The sequence below is a fragment of the Neophocaena asiaeorientalis genome, unplaced genomic scaffold (assembly GCF_003031525.2).
Source record: "Neophocaena asiaeorientalis asiaeorientalis breed wild unplaced genomic scaffold, Neophocaena_asiaeorientalis_V1.1 scaffold78, whole genome shotgun sequence".
Lineage (NCBI taxonomy): Eukaryota > Metazoa > Chordata > Mammalia > Artiodactyla > Phocoenidae > Neophocaena > Neophocaena asiaeorientalis.
Genome location: NW_020175018.1, coordinates 2,907,321 through 2,913,291, shown reverse-complemented (window position 1 = coordinate 2,913,291; position 5,971 = coordinate 2,907,321). Strand labels below are relative to the sequence as shown.

Here is a 5,971-nt window from a genome sequence, read left to right as displayed (position 1 = left end):
TCCCTCTGCGCCCTCCCCTCTGATTCTTTAAAATAGGCGACATTTCCCATTTCTCAATCTTCTGCAAAGTCACGGGCAAGTGCAGCCTGCAGACGTCGTCCTTCCTCCAAACCGCTTTGCACATCTAAGATTCTAACGGGAGGTGTCCAGCTTTGTTGAAATTTCAGAACCACCCCTAAATCCAAAGACCGTTTCTTAGTGTCCACTCTGGGTTCAGGACCGTGCTCAGTGACTGCGCTGTGTGCACCCGGCGAGAATAACCGGATGTGAGGGGCAAGCTGGGAAGGCCTCTGAGAGGAGGTGACATACGGAAAAGAGTTTTCAAGATTCTGTGTGGAATCAGGCAGAACAGGGAGGGAAGGACACCTGTGCAAGGCCAAAGGGCACGTGCAAGTTCGAGAGGGAGGGAGTCGGGAAGAGCTGGTACGGCAGGTAAGGTGTGGAGCCTTAAACAGCCACTTATGGAGTCTGGACTCTACCCCTTGGAACTGGAGAACCACGGGTAGTCTCTGCACAGTGGGGCCTCCTGTGTGAGAACAAGCTGTATAGCGTCTCCCTCTTTCACGTTTAGGATGAGAAGAGAAACTCTACGTGAGGCCAGAGCAGCTGACCACGCTCCGCCAATGAAAATGTCTGCGGAATGGCTCCCATGCCCTTCAGCTGCCACTCAAGCCCCTGCGTCTGGCCTCCAGAGCCCTCAGAGCCTTAACTCTGCCTGATTCTCCAGCTCCCCGCTGCCCACGGCACCACCGCTAACCTTGAACTCCATCAGTCGCCTGCATTCTTGAAGGCACCCCGTGAGGTGCCACACGGCCGTGCTTCTCCTCCTGTCTGCTCTGTCCCTCTCCCCTGCCCTCCTGCCCAAACACCGGCACAGACCTTTTCTGGCACAAGCCATCCTGTCCTAACGCCACCCCGGTCCTGCACAGAACACTACCTGAAGGTCTCTGACACCCACTGCCTCTTTATCCCCACTGCTCCCTCCTAGACGATGAGCTCCTTAGTCATCCCTGCATCCCCAGGGCCTTGCACAACACTTAATAGGTCCTGGCCTTTGGTCCATTCACTCGTCACTCAGTATTTTTGCTCACTCAAGAACCGTTTAACAAGATATGGAGTCAACAGGTGACAGTTATGGAAGGAATTTGTTTAAAACACAAGAAGAGAAATGAATGCATGAATCAAGAAATGAGTAAATGAAGACACGAACGAATACGGAAATAAATGAATGAGTGCACACATGAAAAAATAAACTCTTGGAAAGGGTTGATGCAGGCTGAAGCTCCCCTGTCTGAGAAAACAGCTGCAAGGAGAGGGGATTTAGAGAGAAAGGGGGCCCCTCTCTGGGCCTCACGTGGACCAGCACGAGGAGGGTCCAGTTGTGGTGGACGCCTCTGTGGCCATCGAGAAGGGTGGCCCATCCCGAGCACGCAGCTGTGGGATGATTGCCGAGTCCACCCAGAGGTTCCATGTGAGCTCAGGGAAAGCGTAGGCAGCTTCATGTGGCTTCAGAGAACCCCGACTCTCCCTCCCAGAGCCCCAGGCCCCGTGATTCGGCTGGGCCCTCATGGGAGTAGGAAATTGACCCCAATTTCCTGGAGCCTTGGCCTGGGCCTGTGATGCATTTGGCCTCCAGCCCCTGAAGGGCTGCAGACCTCAGCACTATGTGGGCCAGAGCTGGCTGGAGAGCTCGGTTTGCAACAGAGAATGTATTAGAACTGACTGGAATCTGCTCAGGGAATTTCAGACTGGGGAGGCTCCACTATAGAAGGTGGGAGCATAAAGCTATGGGTCTTGCTACCTCTCGACTCTCTCCCTCCTGCCCAGGTCATCGAGCACCTGCTGCTGCTGACTAGATCGGCCTTACAGAGGACGGGATCCTTCTGGGCTGGGCTTCCAAACAAGGCTTACTTGAGGGCTGGCAGTCCAGGGCGGGCTTCTACAGTGGAACCCAGACGACATGTCCAGCCCCCATCTCTTGCTACGCACATGTCCTTCCTGCTAGTCTGGGGTCACCCGTCTCTCCTGCACACTTCTCTTGCTTCCCACCACCATCCCTTTGCCCCTACTGTGCCCTCTGCATGGCAGACCTCCTGGAGCCTCTCCAGATGTTCGAATCCTCCTTTGGGAATAGATCTTGGTGCACTCAGGGCTGCCTACCAACCGGTGCGGACCCTCAGAGTAAGATCCATGATGTTGAGTCTAGTTTGCTCAGAGATGACCTGACATTGAGGACCCAATGTGGGGAGACCAGAGACCACGGGCAGGGGACCCACACACACAGTGCTGCACGCCAGGGTGAAAATTCTCACCAGGGGGGCTGAGCATCCCTCAGCAAAGCATTTTGCCTCTCTGTGCCTGTGCATCCATCTGTAAAAGGGCATATTGTGCTCTCTCGACCCCTCTTCAGCTACACAGGTTCACAAAGAGCCGCAGGCATATAACATAGTATCTAATACCTAGTATGTGCCAAGTGTTTTATGCACATTTGAAAATGCTTTTAACAATGTAGTTAGTGTAGAAATTATGTCCCTTTTACAGATTTGGAAACTGAGGCTCAGCTAGGAAGTGAAAGATGAGTTTTTAAATGATATTGGTGTAATGGTTAAGAGTATGGACTTAAGCCAGCTGCCCAGGTTCAAATCCCATCTCTGCAACGTTCCCACTGTGTAGACTTGGGGAAGTTCCTTAACTCCTCTCTGCCTCAGTTTCCTCAACTGTTAAATAAGGCTGCAGTTCACGGCCTGAGAAAGTCACCACGAGGATTAAGTGAGTTAGGTTACGTGAAGCATTTAGAGCTTAACGCACACATCAAGCTCTCTAAGGGTTAGCTGAGCTCTTAACCACCCTGTTGCACTGTCTCCAAGGGAACTTCAGAATCAGCCCCAGCGTCACCCACGTTGTAGAAATGGCAGCCACCAACATAGGGAGGCAGCAGGCCCAAGTCACGCCGGTCGTCGGGGCCAGAGACAGACCTCTTCCTGTAAGCCTCTGAGCTTTACTACAAGGCAGGGGAGGGGAGGTGGAGAGGAGAGGCTGGGGGATGAGTGCAGAGGGAGACCTAGACTTTCTCTACTTAGCAGAAATGAAAATAAACAAAATAATGGCAGAGAGAAACATGGCAACATCAGAGCCAGGCAGAACCGCAAGGTGCAGTGCAGGATATAAACAGTTAAGCTTTGGAGGCAGCCTGACCTAGCAACTGGAGTCTCCGTTCTACCTGGACTTCCTAGTTGTATAAGGTGGGCAAGCCACTTTACCTCACTGAACCACATCTTCCTCATCTTCAACACGGGACAGTAATGCCAGATGCTGTGGGGCTTAAATGAAGTAGTCTGTGTAAAGCACTTAGCCCAGACTGAAATGTAGTAAATGCTCAATAAATCACAGCTGCTGTTCACTCTTTGCCTATGTGTCCAGTCAATGGCCTTACATGCATTTTGCTTCCTCCCAGTGAGATTCAGGGGTGACACGCAGCTCCAGGAGTAAGGATGGGCAGAAAATGTGGCTTGTGCAACGACTTGGTTAGGAGACTGTGTGTCAGATCTGACTCTGCTGGTATCAATAACTTGCTGTGTGACTTGAGGTACGTTGCTTCCCCTCTCTGGGCTCCAGTGGTCCCATCTATAAGGTAAGTGTGTTGCAGTAGAAAATCTCTGAGGTCTGGCCCACCTCCAACATCACATGGGCCTGGGATGTCTCTGACTTCCTCTGGGAAGCCCTGCGTCCTCGGGCAAGCATGTGACAACCCTGAAACTAGAAGCTGCCCCTGCTCTGGGAGGCATTATACATGTGAGAGCTGTGCTGTGTCCAGAGCAGACCCAGAAAGGCAGGGCCAGCTGCACACCACTAGTGGCAGAAAGGCTTTTACATCCTTCTTCTGTGATCCGTGCAAAGAACTGGGTGCATCCCTGGCTCCACTCCCACCCTTCCTCTCTGGCTCCCGCTGTGTTGCTAAAGTCCACCACTGAGTGCATTACTTCATTCCGAAAGCACCTTTAGCTTCTTCCTCTCCTGCTGCAGCCCCTGTGCATGCATCTCCCACAGACCCTGTCCCCATCCCAAGACAGCCCACTCCCCTAATCACCTACAAAGCCTCCCACAGTGCTTCTCGCTGTGTTATCCCCTCGGACAGCTCAGGGGCATCTGAGTTAGATTAAACGCTCAGACAATTAGCACTTCTCTCCAGTCGCCTGGAGACGGAATCCCTGTCCTTTGCCACTCCCTGCCCTGGAAATGTCTGGAGACAGTGGGAAATGCAGGGCCCTGGAGCCAGTCATCACCCCCTACTAACTCATAACAGTGGGCAAGAGCTTGGCTTCACAAGCTTTCTTCCCTTATCTGCAAGATGGGCATATCGCTTCTTTTTCAGAAGTTTATTATGAAGTGTCAAAGTGAGAGCAAATCTGTGGCTTCAGTTTGGCAGTCAGGAAATACTTAAAACAATTTTTTTTAAAAAAGCTGTTATTGTTAAGGTTCTCTGTCTTGGTTTACAGGGATAATAACACTATAAATTCTAGAGCTGAACTGTCCAATACGGTAGCCACTATATACGTGTGGCTATTTACATTTAAATTTGAATGATTTAAAATTAAGTAAAATGTAACATTTAGCTGTTCAGTCACTTAGCTGTATTTCAAGCGGTCCATAGCCACACGTGGCTGGAGGCCACCATACTGCACAGCACAGACATGGAAACACTTCCATCGTAGCAGAAGGTTCTACAGGGTAGCGCTCATCTAGAGAGTCTATAAGTTCTACAGGTTTATGTGAGCTAGAGGTCAGGTTCCTATGGTTCCTATTGGTCTCCCCAACCTATATCCTGGCCTCACGCATGATGGTTGACTTTCTGGGGCTAGCTACCGACAGAGGGCTGACTTTCAAGCCACTGCCTTTGTTTCCAGGTTCTGTAAGAGCCCACGTGGCACACATGATGCATGTGGCATCTCTCCACTAGAAGTGACCTTAAAGGCAGGCTAGTTCATCTGTGCCTTCCCCAAGGCTGCCATGCACGGTGGCATAGGTTGTACACTCTACAATTCCAGGGGTTACTCATAGGCATGCCTTACTTTCATTACCTCGTTTAACCCTCCCAAATAAACTATAAGGTAGGCAGTATTATTTCCCCTCCCCCATTTTATGAATGAGCAAACTGAAGCTTAAAGAGTTGAACAACTTGCCCAAGTCCTCCAGCTAGCAAGTGGTGAAGCCAGGATTCACACTCAAGAGTCCAGATCCAGCCTCATACTGGCTCCCAAGGAATGAATGAAGTCGAGGTTTGATTTGCTAATTTACTTGTAGTGGCCGTGGGAAGGAGTATATGTGAACCTCCCCTGCAACGGTCCCTGTCCTCTCTCGCCAGGACCTGGAACTTGTTTGGAAAGCAAAGAATTCTCGCTCCATACAAGCTGCCTGATTCAAGATCCTCCGTGCCGTGCGTTTCAGCTGTGCTCACAGGCAGCAAGAGGGGATCTGAGGTGAATACTAGATTTGGCTCTCAGGCCCCTGGTCTGAGGGTAGAGGAAATTCATTTGCAGTACAAACTAGAAACGTCAATTGTATTAGGAGCCCATTTGGCATGCGTTCCCTCATTCTTCTAGCCGGCAAGCAATACCCTCTGCTCCTTTGTGTCTGGCCTCTCTGCCAGTTGCCAAACAGAACTGCTCGAGTCATCTGATAAATTTACATTTTCCTCTCCTTTAAATACAAACTGGCCAGGAAAGGTACTTGGCAGGCCGCGGGCAGACTGGGTTTCGGTTTGATAACGTGACCACGGCCAGAATATTATTCGGCTCAGCAGTTCTGGTAACTGTTAGCAACAGTTTTACGTAAGGGAGAGAGAGGGAAGTTGATCGGCTGCGTGAGGCCACGGTAATCTCTGGCCTTTGCTTGTTCTCGGCACTGGCTTCCGCTTCCCTGGCAGCCGGGGATGGGAATGACTTGGGTGCACAGACATCCCTGGGTTTTTCAT

General features: G+C 51.0%; 1 protein-coding gene across 1 annotated transcript in view; it reads right to left on the bottom strand.

Moving 5' to 3' along the window:
- Positions 1 to 5,971, bottom strand: part of PAPPA (pappalysin 1) — a 225,850-nt gene that overhangs the window by 47,012 nt on the left and 172,867 nt on the right. The gene's annotated exons all lie outside the window — the stretch shown is intronic.